This window comes from Leopardus geoffroyi, chromosome B3 (genome assembly GCF_018350155.1).
Source record: "Leopardus geoffroyi isolate Oge1 chromosome B3, O.geoffroyi_Oge1_pat1.0, whole genome shotgun sequence".
In the NCBI taxonomy this organism is placed as follows: domain Eukaryota; kingdom Metazoa; phylum Chordata; class Mammalia; order Carnivora; family Felidae; genus Leopardus; species Leopardus geoffroyi.
In genome coordinates, this window is record NC_059337.1 from 102793737 (window position 1) to 102814268 (window position 20532).

Consider the following 20532-nt stretch of genomic DNA (forward strand, 5'->3'; position numbering starts at 1 on the left):
AAGTCGAATGCTTAACCAACTAAGCCACCCAGCCACCCTTGAACACTGTCATTCTTTAAATTTTTTTTAATGTTTTAGTTTTGAGAGGGAGAGAGAGAGAGACAGAGTTTGAGCAGGGGAGGGACAGAGAGATGGGGAGACACAGAATCCGAAGCAGGCTCCAGGCTCTGAGCTGTCAGCGTGGAGCCCGATGCAGGGCTCCAGCCCACGAACCTCAAGATCATGACCTGAGCTGAAGTCGAATGCTTAACTGACTGAGCCACCCACACGTCCCTAAACACTGTTGTTCTTAACAGCGTGCTTATTATTCTGATTTCTTGATTTCTCAGCTTCAGGTAGTATCTCATGATTTTCCATTACGGCAGATGAGGATTCAGTTCTTTCTCAACATCCACAGGTATCCTTTTTCTTCTCCGATCTTAGTGTAATTGTTCATAAATTTGCTTAGATTGGTATTCAGTATTTATACAGTTAAGACTGAACATGCTATTCACAGTTAAGCCATGGAGTAATCTATGAACACTTGTACTTTCCTGTACAACTTTTGGTTTTCCCTGAAATGTTTATTTTTCTTTGTTATTATTTACTTTAAACTTCTCTCTAATGTAGCTCAAATTGCAACTTGTTCATATTTCCTTTCAGGAAGTTCAGACAGTTAAAGTATTCTCTTAGTTTCCCTTATTCCTGAAGATGTGCTTCCATCTGGACTGATTGCCCACTTTTTTTATGCACAGCTCTTATCCTGGGACTTCCCTTCATCCACATCTTGAGGATGCTCCTTGCCTTTTTGTTTTGGATTTCTTGTTTTCTAGATCTCTTATTTCCCTGTTTCTTGCCTTATGCTTTTGTTTTGGCAGAAGGTATTCTGATACATTAGGTTCCTGATAATTTATGTGATTGGTTCTTTTCTTCGTTTCTCTGTGTTTGAAATTGCACAATAAGGTGCCTTAGTGTGAGTTTGGTTCCATTGAGTACTTGGCAAACACTTTCAATCTGGGAACTATTTTGTTCATGACTTTTCCTTTTTTTTCTTTTTTACTTCATGTAAGTAATCTCTATACCCAACGTGGGGCTCAGACTCACAACCCAGAGATCAATAATCCCAAGCTCTTCCAACTGAGCCATCCAGGCACCCTGACTTTCTCCCCCTCTTAGTTTTCTCTTAAACTCTTGATGCTCTGATATTGGACTTCCTGGAATGATCTTCCAATCTTCTTATGCTGTTCTAAGGAGTTTTTCCTTTTAGCTATTGCATTTTTAATTACCAAAGGCATGCTTTTGCTCACTTTCATTTTCTGATTCTTTTTAGTTTTATTTTGTTTTAACTTACTGTTCTTACTGTGTTTGCGATATTTTCTCTTATATTTCTGAATATATTCATGGTATCTTTTCCCCCAGAAATTTCTTTACCCTGCATAGTCTCTGTAAGGACTAGCTACATAATCTGCAGGGCCCCTTGTTAACATTTATTAGAGAATTTCAAGACAGCAACAGCAGAGCATTAAATCTAACACAGGGATCTTCTAAGTGCAGGGCACTGTGTGACTGCCTAGGTCACATGCCTGCAAAGCATGTGCTGTCTCTTCCAACTTGTTTTTTCTGTTTCATTTCTTTGTGCTAGAGAGGTCTAGCAATTCTTGGCTATTTGCTAATATTTAATAGTAGGATCCTAGAATGCTGATTGAAAGCTCTGCATGTGCAGTAGGACTTCTACAATTGTGAGCTTCACTGTAGGAAGATCTGGCTGGACAAATTTAGTTTGAGAATTTGTCATATAATGGCAAAATATAATTTTTCCTCTTAGACTAATTGTTAATATTCTCCAGAAAAGTTTTTTCTAATCTCCCTTGCCTGGAAGTGAAGGCCTGACTGTCAGCCTTTTGGGAAAGGGTATTAATAAAGAGGGCTGGGTCGATGACTAGTATTAGCGCATCATAGACAGTTGTTAAAATTTTCAGGAACTTTGTGAGCCGTTTGCTAAATATGACAATTATTAAAGATTATGCAAACTTAGATGTTAAATTAAAAAAATCAAATCAATAAATTCTAAAAACTCACTACCCCTGAATATTTTATTACATTTTGTCATTATGGATGCTCTTGATATTATTTACATCTAATCTGTATGGTGGAAATACTATTTAATGATAGGCTACCATGCATCTCATCTAATCTCTGTGAACAGTGATATCATTTCTTAGCTTGAAGCAGCCATGGTAAGAGTATTTATACCACAAGAATTCAGCAGATATTACAGATAATTACCCTTGTCTCCACCTCCCCTTACCCCCAAGTTGTTAAACATTTATATTTACCAACACACCATGGACAGAGATCTAGTACCTATGCTAACTGAAACTGCCTTCGCTTTACTTGGTGATTCCCTGGTCTGTATAACCGTCTGTTTTAACCTTCTTTAGATTATCTTCAGCCCTTTGCAAGAGAGGGAAGGACATTTGTCTGAACAACTGGATCTGGAATTGCATTTCAGAAAGATATTCTGGGGCCACCTGGGTGGCTCAGTCAGTTGAGTGTTCAACTCTTGATTTTGGCCCAGGTCATCGTCTCATGGTTCATAAGATGGAGCCCTGTGTTGGGCTCTGTGTGCTGGCAGTGTGGGGCTTGCTTGGGATTCTCTCTCTCCCCTCTCACTGCCTCTCCCCTGCTTGCTTGCACATGTGTGCTCTCCTCAAAGTAAGCTTTTAAAAAAAAAAGTTTATTTTTGGGGCATCTGGGTGGCTCAGTTGGTTAAGCGTCCGACTTTAGCTCAGGTCATGATTTCGTGGTTTGTGGGTTTGAGCCCCACGTTGGGCTCTGTGCTAACACCTCAGAGTCTGGAGCCTGCGTCGGAGTCTGTGTCTCATTCTCTCTCTGCCCCTCCCCCACTTGTGCTGTCTTTCTCTGTCTCCCAAATATAAATAAATGTTAAAAAACAATATTTTTGAGAGAGAGAGAGAGAGAGAGAAAATGCAAGTGGGGGGAGGGGCAGAGAGAGGGGGAGACAGGATCTGAAGCAGGCTCCAAGCTGTCAGCACAGAGCCTGACACAGGGCTCAAACCCACAAACTATGAGATCATGACCTGAGCCGAAGTCGAATGCTTAGCTGAATGAGCCACCCAGGCACCCCATTTTTTTTTTTAATTTTTTTTTCAACGTTTATTTATTTTTGGGACAGAGAGAGACAGAGCATGAACGGGGGAGGGGCAGAGAGAGAGGGAGACACAGAATCGGAAACAGGCTCCAGGCTCTGAGCCATCAGCCCAGAGCCCGACGCGGGGCTTGAACTCACGGACCGCGAGATCGTGACCTGGCTGAAGTCGGACGCTTAACCGACTGCGCCACCCAGGCGCCCCCACCCCATTTTTTTTTAAAAGAAAGATTTTCTGTTAACCCTTCCCGTTTATTCTCTGCTGATACTTTTGGGGGAGTGTTGTTCCCTGATGCTTACCTTAGGATTCAGTTTTCTTAAGTCTTTGAGTCCTTTACCCTTTAGCCATTTATATTTCATCTCTCCAGGTTTTGTGACTACAGTCTCCAGTTCTCTTCGTACCATTGGGTTTATGTGTTTTAAAAAAAAAAAATCTTAGTGTTTGGGGAAGGAGCAACAAATAGCTTTGTGTTTAGTCCACCATCCAGTATTATCCAGAAGTCTGGGATATAATTCTGGGAATAAATAGGTAGATAACCTTAGCAATTTAAGGGGGATCTGAATAGTCTTAGCCAACCCCCTACTGGTTTGCAAGTCATATAAATGCAGTCAGGAAATAATTCTGATTGTAGAATATTTTTTCTTTTCATAAAGTAGGTGTTGAATCATGACCTGTTGTTAGATTTTTATATGGATGTGTGGGACGTAAGGAAACACATAATACAATTTCAGGTCACATAGTTTGGTTTGAGGTGAATTGGGATAGTATCTAATTGTCCCAGGTCTGTAGCAATTCCTGTTGTCCTTCATTGGCTGGGTCTGCTGATCTGGTCACCTCATCCACTCTGAAGCAGGCATTTATTGCTCCCTCATCTAGCGAGTCTTCCAGTCTTCTGACTTTGTCTCCACTCTTAATCTCTTCTGCTCAAATACATTGTCCTTTCCCCCCATTAGATTTGATGTGATTGGGTTAGGTAGACCCTCTTTTTCCTTAATTTCATACCAGGCCACCTCACAGTCCACTAAATTCTCCCCTATCTATTGATGATTACCTTTTGGATAAGGTCAGAGTAGGAAGGTTCTAGGATACCCAGATGGCAGCTCAAGTAAAAGCAATTGCCTGTGATGTCTCAGAATGGGGATGTGGGCCACTCTGGCATTTAAGAAATTCCTGGATTCCTCTATTGAGGAATGCATATATTTACATCTTTTTTTTTTTTTTTTTTTTTTAATCATTTTGTGAGGGCATCTGGGTGGCTCAGTTGATTAAGCATCTGACTTCAGCTCAAGTCATCATCTTACAGTTTGTGGGTTCAAGCCCTGCCGCATCAGGCTCTGTGCTGACAGCTCAGAGCCTGGAGCCCGCTTCGGATTCTGTGTCTGCCTCTCTCTGTGCCCCTTCCTGGCTCACACTCTGTCAATCTCTCAAAAATAAATATTAAAAAAATAATAATAAAAATAAAAGATTTTGTGGCTCAAGATAGTGACAGCTATGGCTAAAAAGAATAAATATTTAATAAGATATAAAAGGAACAAATAAATATTTGACATTGCACATGTGAAATAGATTAGATGACCAGATGAACTCTCTTGTTTGTTCACAGTTGTGAAGATGGTAATTATTTCTGTAAGATCCAGTGTACAGCAGTATCCAACTGCTAAAGTAAACATTTCTGCAAAAAGGGCTTCTGGAAACCACTGTTTATTGCTCCCTTTTCTAGTCTCTCCTTTCCTCACCGTCTTTTGTGTTTCAATTAGAAGCTTGTATGTGCTAATGGCTTTTTCTTCGTGTTTGCTTTGTTTTTAAAAATCATTTGTAATTTCTGGTGAGCTCCTGCCTGGGAAGAAATGCTTCTCTTAGGATGGGTTGGGAGGATTAGGCCAGGTTTTTTCCATATGATTATGTGCTCAGGTCCAAAATTCAGACTCAGGAGAGTCTGGAAAGATTGTTTTTTTTTTCTTTTCTGTGTTTTGAACTTTGTATTCACTTAAAAAAACTCTCATGAGTCTAACTATTAAATCATCTTGAATCACACACTTAAAAGATCACCTTATGTGAAAACAATAGAATACTGTGAAATTGGGACTGTCTTACGATATCTAGGTCCTGTGACTGTCATGCTTAACCATACCCTTCCTCAGAAAGGGACTTGCATTTGCTTTGGTATTGCCCACATCATGCATTTACAATAGGAAATCTATACATGAGGGACCTTGTCAGCATGGTTTGGGAAGAATGATGGTAACATTATGATAGGTTTATGGAAAGCTCACTCAGCCAGTTGGTTTTGTCAAGGTGACGGTGATTGCCTGCTGACCAGCAACCTCAGAAAAGCTCTTTTTCTCAGCCCTAGATCGTGAAGCAGAGCACTTAGCTTTAAAGTGGTGGTAAACCAGGAGCTGGTGCCACACCCCTCACATTTTGAGATGTCCTAAGCCAAATGGTAGCGTGAATTTTTTACCAAATTCATCAGCGGTTTCTTTTTTCTGCCTCTTCACTTAGGGGGCACTTTTAACAAATAAGTTTTATGGTAAGAAAGTTTAAAAAAATTTTATGTATAGTCATGGTCTTTATTAAAACTTGGTAAAACAGGCTTACTGTTGAAATAGCAGATGGCTGTGATAAAATGGGAACATGTCTGTAAAAAGAAACCAATGCAGATTAAATCATAATTATAAATATCTTTAATATGATTCATTAAGATGTTTTTCCTTTGGCCTGTTAATATTGTGTCCTCTTTTTATTCATATCTTGACAAAACCAAAGAATTTTAAAAAGAACAGAAAATGAGTAAGGGTGACTTTGAAGTTCTTCTTTTAGAGATTTTTTTAGGACTTGGACTTTCCAAAGTCAAAGAATCTTGAACTTGTAAGAACAAGGCTGATGTTGCGTTTTTGTTTTTTTTCTTCAGTGAGTTGCCAAAATATGGGTTATACTTACAAGGAATACCTGGTCCTTTTGTAATACAATGAATACCACAAGGATATTATTCACAGATGTCTTAAAATGGCAAAAGTTCTATATGCATCCCTCCCCTCCACCCCCGCACCACAAAGGAAGAAAGAAAGAAAGAAAAGAAAAGAAAGAAACAAACAATAGGTGTTTCCCTTATTTCCTTTGCACCATTGCCCAAAGTAGGTATATGACCTTTTGGAGAGACAACTTGCAACATTTTTAACTGGTGCCAGTGGTTAGCTCAGTGCCAAGCCCTAGTAGGTGTTTAACATTTGTTGAATGGAGAAATGAATCAATAACTATTTCCAAACTGGTATCTCTCCTATCCATTCTCTATAAAGGTACTCCAGGGATCTGTCAACAATGCTAAACCATCCATTCTGCTTCCCCTTTAAAAATCCTTTAGTGTCCCTCAGCTACTTAAAGTTTGTCTCTCAGTAGTGCCTGTGTGGTTTACTTGGTTGAGCATCCAATTCTTGATGTCTACTCAGATCATGATCTCATGGTTTGTGAGTTCGAGCCTAGTGTTGGGCTCTGCTCTGACAGTGTGGAGCCTGCTTCGGATTCTCTGTCTCTCTCTCTGCCCCTCCCTACCTCAAAAATAAATAAACATTTTTTTAAATTTCTTTTTTAAGTTTGCCTCTCAGACTTTTTTCCTTTTTAAATTGTTTTTGGTATTATAGAATTACTATATATACTGTGGTCAGAAATTCAAACATTGAAAATATGATGCAGAAAAAAATGTCCCTGTCATCCCAAGCATAACCAGTTTTTCTGTATTTGCAAACTACACAGTCTTTTCAGTTTTGTTTCACACCAATGGTATTATACTAAAATACTGTCCCCTCTCTCCTCCATTTCCATTGGATTGCATGAAGTTTTTAATATCATGGAAATTAATCCTTTTTGTATATTGCAAATAATATTCTTCCAATCTTTTGCTTATCTTTTAACCTTATTGTGTCTTTTCCCCAAATAGATATTTAGAATTTGTATTTAGCCAGATATGTCAGTATTGTGTGTGTGTGTGTGTATGTATGTATGTATTTATAAAAAATGTTTATTTTTATTTTGAGAGAGAGAGACACACACAGTGTGAGTAGGAGAGGGGAAGAGAGAGGAGGGAGAGAGAATCCCAAGTAGGTTCCGTGTTGTCAGCACAGAGCCCAACGAGAGGCTTGATCCCATGAACCATGAGATCATGACCTGTGGAAATCAAGAGTCAGACATTCAACCAACTGAGCCACGCAGGCACCTCCCCTACTAAGATTTTAAAATCATTCTCTCATATTTGACAGCATTGGATTTTACATTTTATTCAATCTGTCACTTTTAAGTTTTTATAATGAAGTAGGCATCTACCTTTTCACTCAGATACCCAGTGAGTTTATTTAAACGTCCTGCTTTAATCATTTAGGGTGTTGTTTTCTTGAACTACTTACTTGTTTCTGCTCTCTTGCCATACTGTTTTGATTACTGTAGTATTTTTGTATGTTTTGGGAACTTTATTTTTCCCACAACGAATCTTACTATTCTTTTTAAATTTAGATAAGAATTATATGCCATAAGATTTGCGTTTTAAAAGTATACAGTTCATTGGTGTTTAGTATAGTCACATAGTTGTGCAGCTATCACCTCTGATTCATTTTCATCACTCCCAAAAGAAACTCCATATCCATTAGTAGTTGCTCCCCATTTCTTTGCCCACCGAGTCCTGCCCCCCCAACCCCCATCCCTAGGCCCTAGTCAACCGTTAATCTACTTTCGGTCTCTATAGGTTTGTCTGTTCTACAGATGGATCATAAAATATGTGACCTTTTGTGTCTGGATTCTTTTACTTACCATAATGTTTTCAAAGTTCATCCATGTTGTAGTACTGTTATAAGCACGCTGTGAAGGTACACACGTAAGTTGTATCTGTCTACAGTGTCAGCTCTATTCAGTCATAAAGCAGTGTTAACATAATTATAAAGCAGGTTCAGGATTCCAAACTCAGTGACATTTCACCACATGATTAACTTGGCTTCTTCTTACACAGCAGAGCACAAGACAAGTCACACAACACACAAGATCACACAGGGGGTGGGAAATTAATGAACCAAATGAGGAGTCAGTCTGTGAGCGACCAGTTGAGATCAGGCCTAGGTCCTGTTCGGGTCAGCTCTCAGCACTTACTGCTTATTATGTTCAAGCAGTGAAGGATCTCACCTCTGTTCAGAGATCAGTTGGGCAGAGCCTTCCAGCTGCAGCTGCCTTTTTAAAGTGGTCAAAGAGGGGTCAGTGTCTAAAGAGTCTGACAGCTGCAAAAATCCCCCCCCCCCCCCCCTTTAAAAGGATTTAATCATTCTTGGGTCCCTGCCAGACCTCCTCTGCTTCTTGTTATCACTTCTGGGGTGTCATTAACTGGTGCTGGTCTTGACGATATCTTGTAGCTGCAGTACCCTTAACAGTGTCATTGCTTGACAAAGGCCCTTGTTTGACCTGAGTGACTCCATCTTGCTCTCTACAAGTACTTGTACCAGTACTTCATTAATCCATTGTATGTATACACCACCATTTGTTTATACATTCATCCACTAACGGACATCTCGTTTGTTTGCACCTGTTTTAAATAGTGCTGCTATAAAATTTTGTGTACAAGTATTTGGATATCTCTTTTCAGTTCTTTGGGGGTATATACCTAGGAATAGAGTTGCTGGGTCATGTGTTAATTATTTGTTTCATGGTTTTTTTTGTTTGATTTTAAATTTTGATCTTGTATCTGGTAAGTTTTTGAGCTATGAGACCAAGTAACTTTTAATTTGATTAGTAACATGAAAGCCCATAACATGTAGCTTGCAAGCAGTGACAGATTTTTGTCTCTTCCCTTTGAATATGTTAGTGGCATGTTTGTTTGTTTTTGTAATGTGATGGCTGGCATCTTTGTTTTATTCCTGAATATAGGAGGGGAATGTTTTAAATATTTTGATATTAAGTATGCTGTTTCATATAAATTTCTGTTAGTTTCCTTTTATTAAGGTCAAGTTTTCCTAGTTTGGTAAGAATTTTTTTGAAAATCAGGAATAGGTGCTGAGTATTCTTCCTTTTTTTTTTTTTTTTTAAATGTTTGTTTATTTTGAGAGAAAAAGAGAGCATGCACAAGCAGGGGAAGGATGGAGAGAGAGGAGAGAGAGATGCGGGGCTCAAAACTCCCAAACCATGAGATCATGCCCCTGGGCCAGAAGCAAGAATCGGACACTTAGCTGACTGAGCCACCTAGGTGCCTCTGAGTGTGACTTTTAAGAATTTATTGAGATATAATTTCTTTCCTTTAACTGTTAGTGTTTCAGAAGCATTGTTCTTACCCTACTTGGTTGATAACTTGTTACTTGAGTGGATTTTTCTTCCCTTCCAGACTGTTGGTTGGTCACACATACACAAAACACACTAGCAGGAGACTAATAGGAGACTAAATGCTGGTGAGAAAACTAATTTATATTGTGTATGTGCGACCAATCTGAAAACCAGTCTAAGAACTCTATTCTGGAAAAGCTGTAGTGCCAGGTTCAACAATGATGCAGAGCTGTACGTGTTAGGATGTAGGTCAACATGTTTCTTTTCTTCAGTCCTCTTATTTCCTTCATTTTTTCCTGTAAACTAAACAATTTAAAATCTTGTTATTCAGAATAAAGTAACACACTCCTTTAAGTGTTTATAAATATACTCCATAATTGGTTCTGCTGCTCCTCCCACCTTGTTCCTGATAAAAAACAATGCTACAGAATGCTTTGAATTTTCAGCAAGTGGCAAATTACCTCTGTTCACAGGGTGTTCATCACCATAGTAACAAGGAGCCAACTCGTTCTTGAAGTGGGGCAGGATGCTGGTCCATTGCTTTTCAGAAGGACCTAAGACAATCCAAATACTTTGGTAGACTAGACACCAGGCCTGCTTAAGGTGTGTCTAAACATCCTCAGTATACACAAGTCGCAGATGAAATAGTTTATAGAAGAAGTAAAATCCCTAGTTGAGGTTCTGTCACATCACAGAGACTCCAAAACAAACCCAGATGGACTTTACTTTCTGCCTAAGAATAATCAAATAGCTTCCTATTAAAAGCTCATCAATTCATAATCCCCCACATTGAAGACAGCTGGTAGTGAAGGTCAGGAGGACGAGGGAATTGAATGAGGCAAAGGTAAAAAGTGATTTTTAGGTTTGGCCAAATAGTGTGGGTTTGGGTCACAGGTAATCTTTGATTTAAATAGGCATGCTTAGATTTTGAAGTGCATGGTGTTAGATCTTGCTATGAGACAAGGTTGTTTGGAACCTAAATCTCAGAGATTTTCCTTAAATGTGTTTAAAGCTGTATTTAAAGCTAAGTCCTGGGGAGAAGGTTGGTGGAAAGAGAAAAAGAATATATTAGGATTTGTTGTCTGAAACACCTACTATGATTTTAGAGGATGTCAACAATAAAACTAAATTTTCAGGTAGCTAGTAAAATATAGAGGACTATGTAATCTTTAAAAAAATTTTAATGTTTATTTATTTTTGAGAGGGAGAGAGCAGGAACAGGGCAAGGGCAGAGAGAGAGAGAGAGAGAGAGAGAGAGGGAGACACAGAATCTGAAGTGGGCTCCAGGCTGTGAGCTGTCAGCACGGAGCCCAATGTGGGGCTTGAACCCTTTAACTGTGAGATCATGAGATCATGACCTGGGCTGAAGTCAGATGCTTAATTGACTGAGCCACCCAGGTGCCCCCCCAAGTGATGCCATTTTGGGCCTGTGGTTTTCTTTTTAACAAGGGTGTGGCACAGAAAAAAATATGATGAGCTTTTCTTTTTCTTTATAGGATTATACTGGTTGCTGAGTTTGAGAGTAGACCGTATGGAGAGCAAGAATAGAATTCAAAGACTAATGGGAGACTAATGCAGGTGAGAAATTGTGGTTAGAACAGAGTATTAGCAGTGGAGGTGGTGAATGGCACAAGCTGACTCTTGAACAACATGGGTTTGAACTGCTTGGGTCCACTTACATGGATTTTTTTATAGTACAGTACTGTAGATGTATTTTCCTTATGCTTTTTTTCATATTTTCTTTTCTCTAGCTTTATTGTAGGAATGCAGAATATAATGCATGTAACATACAAAGTATGTGCTAACCAACTGTTTATGTTATCAGTAAGGCTTCCAGTCAGTAGTAGGCTATTAAGTTTTGGGGGAGTCAGAACTTATAATTCGGATTTTTGACTGCATAGGGATGGGGAGGTGTCTGTGCCCCTAATCCCCGCTGTTGTTCAAGGGTCAGATGTAGTTGGATTCTGAGTATATTTTGAAGGTAGAGCCAATGGGAATTCCTGATGTGGTTTGTGAGGGAAAAAGGGGGTCAAGGATGACTCAAGGTTTTTGGCTTTGGAAATTGGAAAAATGGGTTTGTTGATTACTAAAATGGGGAAGATTTTGGGAGGGTGGTGGTGGAACGTGCACAGGGAGTCAGGATTTTGATTTTGGACATGTTGAGTTTGAGATGCTTTGCTAGCTTATTAGACATCTAGGTGGAGATTTTGAATAGTCAGTGTATAAACCTGGAGTCCTGGAGACAGGTTTGGGTGGCCACTTGGTATAGCATGTAAGTTGAATTTAGAGCCATTATACTTGGGTGGAGCATTTAGCCAGTTCCCAGTCTAGACTATCTGAGGAGCCTGGGATGTCTCCGTGAACTCACGCATGTTGCTGCAATGTATCTGAAAATTTCCAGGAAAACAGTACGGTTGGTGTGTATCCTTGACATGTTTTTTAAAAAAAAATTTTTGCTAAAATGTTTGAGATGTGTGCTTGTGTTTTTTATATTTCTATACAGCTGGGATAAGCTGAGTGCAGTTTTGAATGTACATTCAATGTTTCTCACAGTAGAAATCATACATAAGCAAACACAAAATTCACATTCTATTCAAGTTGTTCCCCAATATATCTGTCAATCCCATATAGCAGAATTGATTGTACTTAATTAAAAGTTCCTGGAGGTGGGGATGGGAGATTGAGGGGGTGGGGATAAGAATCTGCCATGAAAACTAGAGAATCATTGCTTGGAGGCCCAGGAAGGGTCTGAGGGAGATTTGAGAAAATGTCTTTGAAAAGCAGTTTATTTTGGGGGCTCCTGGGTGGCTCAGTCATTTACACATCTGACTCTTTGGGTTTCAGCTTAGGTGTTGATTATAGGTCACGGGATTGAGCCCCACAAGAGAGGGAGAGAGAAAGAGAGAGTGCATGCATGAGTGAGGGAGAGGGGCAGAAGAGAGGGGGAGGAGAGAATCCCAAGCATGCTCCATGCCCAGGGCGGAGCCCAACTTGGGGTTCATCCCACCCTGATCCCATGCTGTGGGATCATAACCCAAGCCAAAATCAAGAGTTGGATGCTTAACAGACTGAGCCACCCAGGCGCCCCAGGTTCTTCTCTTTGAAGGGAGTATACTATTCAGCTTTGAGATACGGAGACTCAGAAAATTAGGAAGAGCTGGGTAGTAATAGATGCAGTGAGACATCCTCAGAAGGAACTTTGTGGTTTAGTAAGTGAGCAGCTAGAGAGATTAGAACAGTTAAGGGAATTAGCTGAAGATCAGAAGAGTATGAATACCTAGGAAGTTAAAATCCATTTGGTTATATCAGCTGAAGAAAGTAACTAAAGTTGATTAGGCTTTAAGGAGGAGCTTAAAAAATTTTTAAGCCATGTTTGTTGTGCCTTTAGGAAAGTGTAGGTAAGGGTGCTGAATCTTCTTGTATTGAGCAAGTTCTTTGGTTCTTAAGGGGATTATAATCAGTTGTGGGTCAAAAACTGTAAGATTCATCATAGCTTGGTTGAATTCTTTCTTAGGTTATTCTTCTTTCTTTGCTTTTTTTCATGTGTAACCCAAACCTTCTGGTTTAATAATGTTGATACCAGGAGAGGAGACAATATGAACGGAGAACTTAGGTATTCCAGTTTCTGAAATTGGAATTTTGATTTCCATTATGACTTAATAAATTTACGTGATTTTTAGTATAAGCTAGCCTTTGGAACCCTGTCAGCTTAAGAATTGAATGATAAAAGTGTGTTTTCTGGTCCTCCATCAATGTATGAACACATGGGTAGGTGGTCATCTCGTGATTCTTTGATTCTCAGACTTTGTATTTCCCACAGTAAGGAAGTTCTGTTCAAGAAACCAAATAAACATTACACTTTCTTTGTTTTTGTTTTGTTTTGAGCATGAAATAACAGGATTGGGTAATTTTATTTTTTTAATTAAAAATTTTTTTTAAGTTTATTTTGAGAGGGAGTGAGAGGCGGAAGGGCAGAGAGAGAAGGAGAGAATCCCAAGCAGGCTCTGTGCTATCAGCACAGAGCCTGATTGTACAGCACAGAGCCCTGTGTGGGGCTCGAACCCATGGATCATGAGATCATGACCTGAGCTAAAACCAAGAACCAGACAATTAACTGACTGAGCCACCCAGATGCCCAGGAAGTTGGATGATCTTAAAGGATTTTTAACCAAGTCTGATGTTTCTTGATACTTTTGAATCATTCTCTTTCTAAAATTTTAACTTTGTTAAAATTTATTATTATTGTTATGATTATGATTTTCTAGTAATCTCTATACCCAGTGTGGGGCTCGAACTCACAACCCCGAGATCAAAAGTTGCATGCTCTTCTGACTGAGCCAACCAGGCAGCCCTTAAAATTTTAACTTTCTACTCAATATTATTTTGGAGAGTCAATGAATTTTGTTTCTGGATTTGTGGGATATGGATAGAAATGTGATAGTGGGATAGAATTAAAACTTTTTTTAATAGAAGAAAGAAGAATAACCTAAGAAAGAATTCATCCAAGCTGTGATGAATCTTGATGTACAGTTTTTGACCCACAACTGATTATACCCCCTTAAGAATCAAAGAACTTGCTCAATACAAGAAGATTCAGCACCCCTACCTACACTTTCCTAAAGGCGTAACAAACATGGCTTAAAAATTTTTTAAGCTCCTCCTTAAAGCCTAATCAACTTTAGTTACTTTCTTCAGCTGATACAACCAAATGGATTTTAACTTCCTAGGTATTCATACTCTTCTGATCTTCAGCTAATTCCTTGTGCAACTTTTTTTTAAGGGGTATTTGGGAATTAAAGTACTTGTTTAAGACCAAAAAGAAAATTTCACAATAATTTGTTTTTTCTGATAAAATTTGCCTCTTGAGCCTTCCCATTGCCTATTTTTCTAGGTTCTTGCTAGGAAAAATGTTAATTTCAGTACTGCTTTTCTTTACCTTATGGCTGGCCTTTGTTTTCATGTTAAGTTCAAAGATGGTGTTTTTCCTGTTGGATTTGCCTGTTTTTTGTTCCTCTTCTGATGTTTCTCTTTTCCCCTTGCCATCTTCCCAAATGAGAACCTGTAGAAGGCATTTATCTGTAGTTTTGATTTGTGTGTTTCCTGTAATCGTGCAAGCAACTTACAGCTGAGTTGCCTCGGATAGCCATGACATCACTTTTCTCTTTATATCAAATTTAGTTTTAGTTATAAAAACTTAGGAAATACTATACACTTATGCTAACAGTGAGTGACGTAAATAATAATCTCTTGATTTTTATATTGCCTTTCCCTTATATTGTCTTAAACTCACTTTTAAGGCTTTTTGTATGTGTTTCCATAAATCTTCTAAAATTTGCTTCAAATCTAGGGTATTTCAGGAATGGTTTGTGCACAATGCAGGATCAGATTCATTTCCTAAAAGACTTTGCTTTATGTGACATTGTGTTTCAATTATCCTGATGTTCGTATTCCATTTCTAGATTTGTCATAGAAAAGGGCACTCATATTCTTTCTAATGAGTTTTATTTACTAAAAAAAATTGTTTCATGATATGGTTGACTGTAAAATAGCTTTCCAAAATCTTATGCTTTAGATATATTTTTTATATATGATATATATGTTCCATACTTCCTTTTCTTTCCATAAAGACCTTTCATGTACCATATGCTTTATTAGTCTGCTTCCTAGCTAGAATGTATATCTGATGAAGACAAATACTTTTATATTTAGCTCACTGCTGTATCGCTAATCTTTGGAAGAGTGCCTGGTAAATAGTAGATGCTTAGTAAATACTGAGTGAAGAAAAGATCTAGTTGGTACCTTCGCTCACAAACTGTGAGATTTGAATAGGAGTAATGATTGCTTGAATGTTCAAATTAGAGGCTGGAAATTATTTTATACTTGTGAAACGGAAGAAAATTCCCAAAGGTAGGAAAGGTCTGGTCTCTTTAGGCCCCCCCACAGGATAGTTGCAATTTATTGTTTTTTAATTTTTTTAATTAAGACTCTATACCCAACATGAAGCTTGACCTCACATCCTGAGAACAAGAGTCTCATATTCTAAGGAATGAGCCAGCCAGGTGTCCCGGTAGTTGCAATTTGAGTGTAATGCTAGTGTTGCAGATTTAGATGAGAGTGGGTCCAAAAATCTCTACCATCTGTGTAGTTTTAATCAAATCTCTGTGGTATGCACTTACATTATAAATATATTAATAGTTTTTCCTGTGCTGCTCTCATCTTCTCCCGCACTAAATAATTTCTGGTCTGGAGTATTATTTTGTAAATTTGAGTAACATGTGAATCATCCAAAGGAAGAAATTCATTAAGACCCTTTTTTTAAACTTTTTTTTTTTTTTAACGTTTATTTATTTTTGAGACAGAGAGAGACAGAGCATGAGCGGGGGAGGGTCAGAGAGAGGGAGACACAGAATCTGAAACAGGCTCCAGGCTCTGAGCTGTCAGCACAGAGCCCGACGCGGGGCTCAAACTCACGGACCGCGAGATCATGACCTGAGCCGAAGTCGCCCGCTTAACCGACTGAGCCACCCAGGCGCCCCAAGATCCTTTAATATAAATAGAATTAAAACATTTTTACGTTGCATTGTTATGTAGTTAAATATGTATGAACAAAACTAGTAAACCCTGTATGCTTCTAGTTCTTATACAACTATAAACTATTTAATATACTTTATACTTTATTAATATACTTTAATATGCTAGTTTCATATTATTTTGATACTATTTTGAATAAAGTTTGAAAAACTAAATTGATGCTTACAGTATAAGTGCTGCCATTCACTCTGCAAATTCTGTTGTGTTTGTCACATTTAAAAAAAATTTTTTTTTAATGTTTATTTATTTTTGAGAGAGACAGAGACAGAATGCAAGTGGGTTGGAGCAGAGAGAGAGGGAGACACAGAATCCGAAGCAGGCTCCAGGCTCTGAGCTGTCAGCACAGAGCCTGACGCGGGGCTGGAACTCACAAGCTGTGGGATCATGACTTGAACTAAAGTCAGATGCTCAATCAACTGAGCCCCCCAGGCGCCCCGTGTTTGTCACATTTTAAAGATACTGTGATAACTCATCTTCTCTACTTTTTTACATTTGAGCTGCTGCTGAAACCTTTGTTCATTGTTTGGCTTTCATTTTTCCTTCATTAAATCAGGGTTTCAGGCACCTTGGAGCATGTCTGTAGGTGTTCAATAATTATTTTCCACATGAATTCAGGAACTGAAGAACTTCCTATTTGATTATCCTTGGGTATTTAATATTTTTCTCACCTATACATCCCACTCAGAGTAGAAATAAGAATTATAGTAAATGTTATTCTCCTTGAGGGCGTTGTTATATGAAACACTGAATGACTGATGTAAAGGATCTGCCTCTGCATGAAATTAGGTCTAGCACTGTCACCTGTTTGTAAGATCCCAGGTAATGCAGGTTAGCTTCTGGTTTGCTTCTGGGTAATGTTTGGTTCTTTGCTAATCACTGTAGAAGGCTTCTTGGATACAAAGCTCTTTCTCAGATTGTCTTTTACTATGCTTTCTAAAAGTTGGAAATGTTTAATACATGATGGGACTAAGTGTCAGTTCCTGAAGTAACATATATTGTAAAGTGTTTTCATAAGGAGAACTTGGTGTACCTCTTTGTTTGAATCTTATTTTAAGAGAGAGAGAGAGAGAGAGAGAGAGAGAGAGAAGGGCTGAGGGAGAGAAAGAGAGAACTTCAAGCAGGCTCCATGCCCAGTGTGGAGCCTAAGGCAGGCCATGAGATCATGACCTGAGCCCAAACCAGTAGTCAGATCCTTAACCAACTGAGCCACCCAGGTGCCCCTTAATCTTTTATAACTTAAAATGTAGTGTTTTGAGCTTGTAGTGTATCAGAAAATGTTGACCTTTGAAGTTATGGCTATATCCCTACTTGATCTTGAGCAGGTTTCAGTTTTTGAGCTTTTATCTCCTTTCGGCACAATGGTTGCAGACTTCAATACAAAAACATTAAGGTTATATATAGGTTTGTGGTGACATGAGCATGGGGGAATAGGCATATGCAGACTGGGGAGGAAAGAAAGAAGGAGCAGCTGATACCTTTGTACACAACCAAGATGCAAATGATCTGAGGAACAGAAAGAGGGCAGATGAGATGTTTGCAAAAGTGCTTTGTAGATACAAAACATGTCTTACAGCTCAGGTGCTGGTATGTTTAGGGAAGATACTTGTTTTATTTTTCCAGTGGCTACAGTTTATTAGCTTATAAGACCACCTTTCCTAGGGAGTAGGATCCTGCTTAGAGGCTGACAAGAGACCCACAAGTCACAAATTCCAGCAGTTTGTGAATTATGATTGGTTACTTTATTTGTACTAATAGTCTGTTTCTATAAGATTGGCAGTATGAGAGGAATAGGCTTATTGGTAGAAATTTGGGGGTGATGTAGTTTTGTATCATTTCTTAACTCGTAGTGTGTTTGGCTTTGCTGTTTGGTATGTACAGTTTTGCCACCTATTAACCTAGCAGTGAAATCTGATCTTGGTATCTGGTTCTCCTTTGTGGTTTGGTTTATTAATAATTGAAGTCCTAAGGGTTCTGGGTGTGAACTCTGCATACTTTGTAATTGATTTAGAAAGAACCAGGGAAGTTAAGATTTTCTATTAAAGTAATTAATAAAGCATTGTGGCTTTGAAATAAATATATATAACTGTTACACCAAAATGACCAAAACATGATAATAGGACCCAGTTTGTGTTTTTATTGCCCTTAAAGATGAAAGTATTTTTAAACTTCTTGGTGCCCTTTTCCTTTCTAGTTTGGGTGTGTAGGAGTCTGTTTATCAGAAATATTTTAGCACTGATGTTGGTTTGGCATTAAAAAAAAATCTATGTAAACATGACCCTGGACAGCTGTGTTTAATATAGTAAAGAACCATGGGGAGACTTTACAGTATTTCTTGTTGGGACTTCATGTCTGTATATTTTAGTATTTAAAGGATGTGGTTTGGGGCTTTGAAAATGAGAAGGATGTTGCCTCATAGCTGAATGTCTGCTTATCTAGATTGTTCTGTCGTGGAGGTTATTAGCAACGTGAAAGTTGTTTTTACTCTACTTAAACTGACAGTATTAAGTTGGAAAACTTTTGTGGAAGTATTTGTTTGCACATGGCTGGTGAGTAGGATTTTCTTTAAAATCTGGCATTGCATAGAAATTTTTAGGTAAGTAGGGTGCTGGAAAAAAGTGGCTACTCAAGCCAAATTGTGTTTTGCTTTGCAGAAAAGTAATGAAGATTAAAAGTGACCATGACCTGGAGAGCATCTCCACTTCTTCCACCTCCCATCACTGAGCTAGCAGTGCACTAGGTCAGGAAGTGGTGGGTGGAGTTGTTTAGTTGTATCAACTTCCTGGTCTGCCCAAGTATCGATTAGTCAGGCACTCCCATGTTCCATTTAAAAGATGGTTGCTGATCTTTTAAAAGAAAGATTTCCATTAAATCCTTAGGTTTGACGTTGATTCACTCTAATGAACACTTGCCAGGTGCAAGGAAGGCCCTGTGCCACATGCTCTGTGAGAGCTACAGAAAGGAGTATGATTACTCATACCTTTCGGTTTACAGTATAGTAGGGAAGAGGAAGACAAGATAGACCAAGGTAAGTGTCCCATGGGAGGCATATAGTAGCTATTCCTTAATATTGCTGGGTGAGGGTGGGGCAGTGGATGAGACCCGGGCAGGAGGGGCCCAGCTGGGTAAGCAGTTTCTGTAGTTGTACAATGTACTACAGTAGTAGTACAGTGAGTAAATGATAAAGATGGTAACAGGTAGGGAAGAAAGGTTAAACAGTCCCTGTGACGGTAAAAGGAAAGATACAAAGAAGAACTAAGACAGGAGCTGTTAATCAGAAGCCTTGAGATTTCCCCTGAATTCTGTGCAGAATAGTTTGTGTGCATGCCCTGGCCTTTTTTCTTGGGCAGAAGACTTAGACTTTTCCTCAGATTCTGAAGTGTCCACAGTTCAAGAAAGATTGAGAACCATTGTGTTAAGTTATCAACTTTCGATGACAGAGGATATTGAGACTTTATAAGGAAGTCATGGGGTAGAACAGTTTTTCCTTGTGGGAGGTATTGGGGGGATTTGGGTACTGAGTTTATGAAGTTGTCTCTGGACCAGGGCAGTGATTGCCTTGTCAAACTGGTTTTCCCACCCAGCAAGTCCGGTGGGTCCATTAGTAGATTGCATGACAATGAAGAGTAGGTATTTTGAGTCAAAGGAGTTTATTAAGTATTATTTCCCCCTTTATTTGGAGGCCAGATTGATGAAGGTTTGAGAGACTGGGATGCTATTGCAGAATAGTTCCCGGCGTTTACTTTTCGTGGAGCTCCTTTTTTTTTTTTTTTAATTAATTTTTTAAATTTTATTGTTTTTTAAATTTACATCCAAATTAATTAGCATATAATGCAACAATGATTTCAGGAGTAGATTCCTTAGTGCTCCTTATCCATTTAGCCCATCCCCCCCCCCACACCTCCTCCAGTAACCTTCTGTTTGTTCTCCATATTTATGAGTCTCTTATGTTTTGTCCCCCTCCCTGTTTTTATATTATTTTTGTTTCCCTTCCCTTATGTTCATCTGTTTTGTCTCTTAAAGCCCTCATATGAGTGAAGTCATATGATTTTTGTCTTTCTCTAATTTCACTCAGCATAATACCCTCCAGTTCCATCCACGTAGTTGCAAATGGCAAGATTTCATTCTTTCTGATTGCAGAGTAATACTCCATTGTATATATATACCATATCATCTTTATCCATTCATCCATCGATGGACATTTGGGCTCTTTCCATACTTTGGCTATTGCAGATAGTGCTGCTATAAACATGGGGGTGCATGTGTCCCTTTGAAACAGTACACCTGTATCCCTTGGATAAATACCTAGTAGTGCAAATGCTGGGTCGGAGGGTAGTTCTATTTTCAGTTTTTTGAGGAATCTCCATCCTGTTTTCCAGAGTGGCTGCACCAGCTTGCATTCCCATCATGGAACCCTTCTTATGTGTAAAGTATTCTGTGCTTGATCTCATAGGGGGAATCTATAAAATACCATACAGGGTCCCTGCCCTTAAGGAGTAGATGGTAT

At 38.8% G+C, this 20532-nt stretch overlaps 1 protein-coding gene across 7 annotated transcripts in view; it reads left to right on the plus strand.

The window, feature by feature from the left end:
• The window catches only part of FBXO34 (F-box protein 34), an 88062-nt gene that overhangs the window by 45552 nt on the left and 21978 nt on the right, over positions 1-20532 (plus strand). For 3 of the 7 annotated variants that reach the window (XM_045451042.1, XM_045451041.1, XM_045451043.1), the window contains exon 2: positions 10934-11015. The exons of 2 other annotated variants lie outside the window; for them this stretch is intronic. The gene's annotated coding sequence lies outside the window, so the exon portion shown is untranslated. Of the gene's footprint in view, positions 1-10933; positions 11016-11291; positions 11855-18910; positions 19054-20532 lie in introns of those variants that run through there. 2 more of the 7 variants (XM_045451046.1, XM_045451045.1) reach the window with 2 other exon arrangements.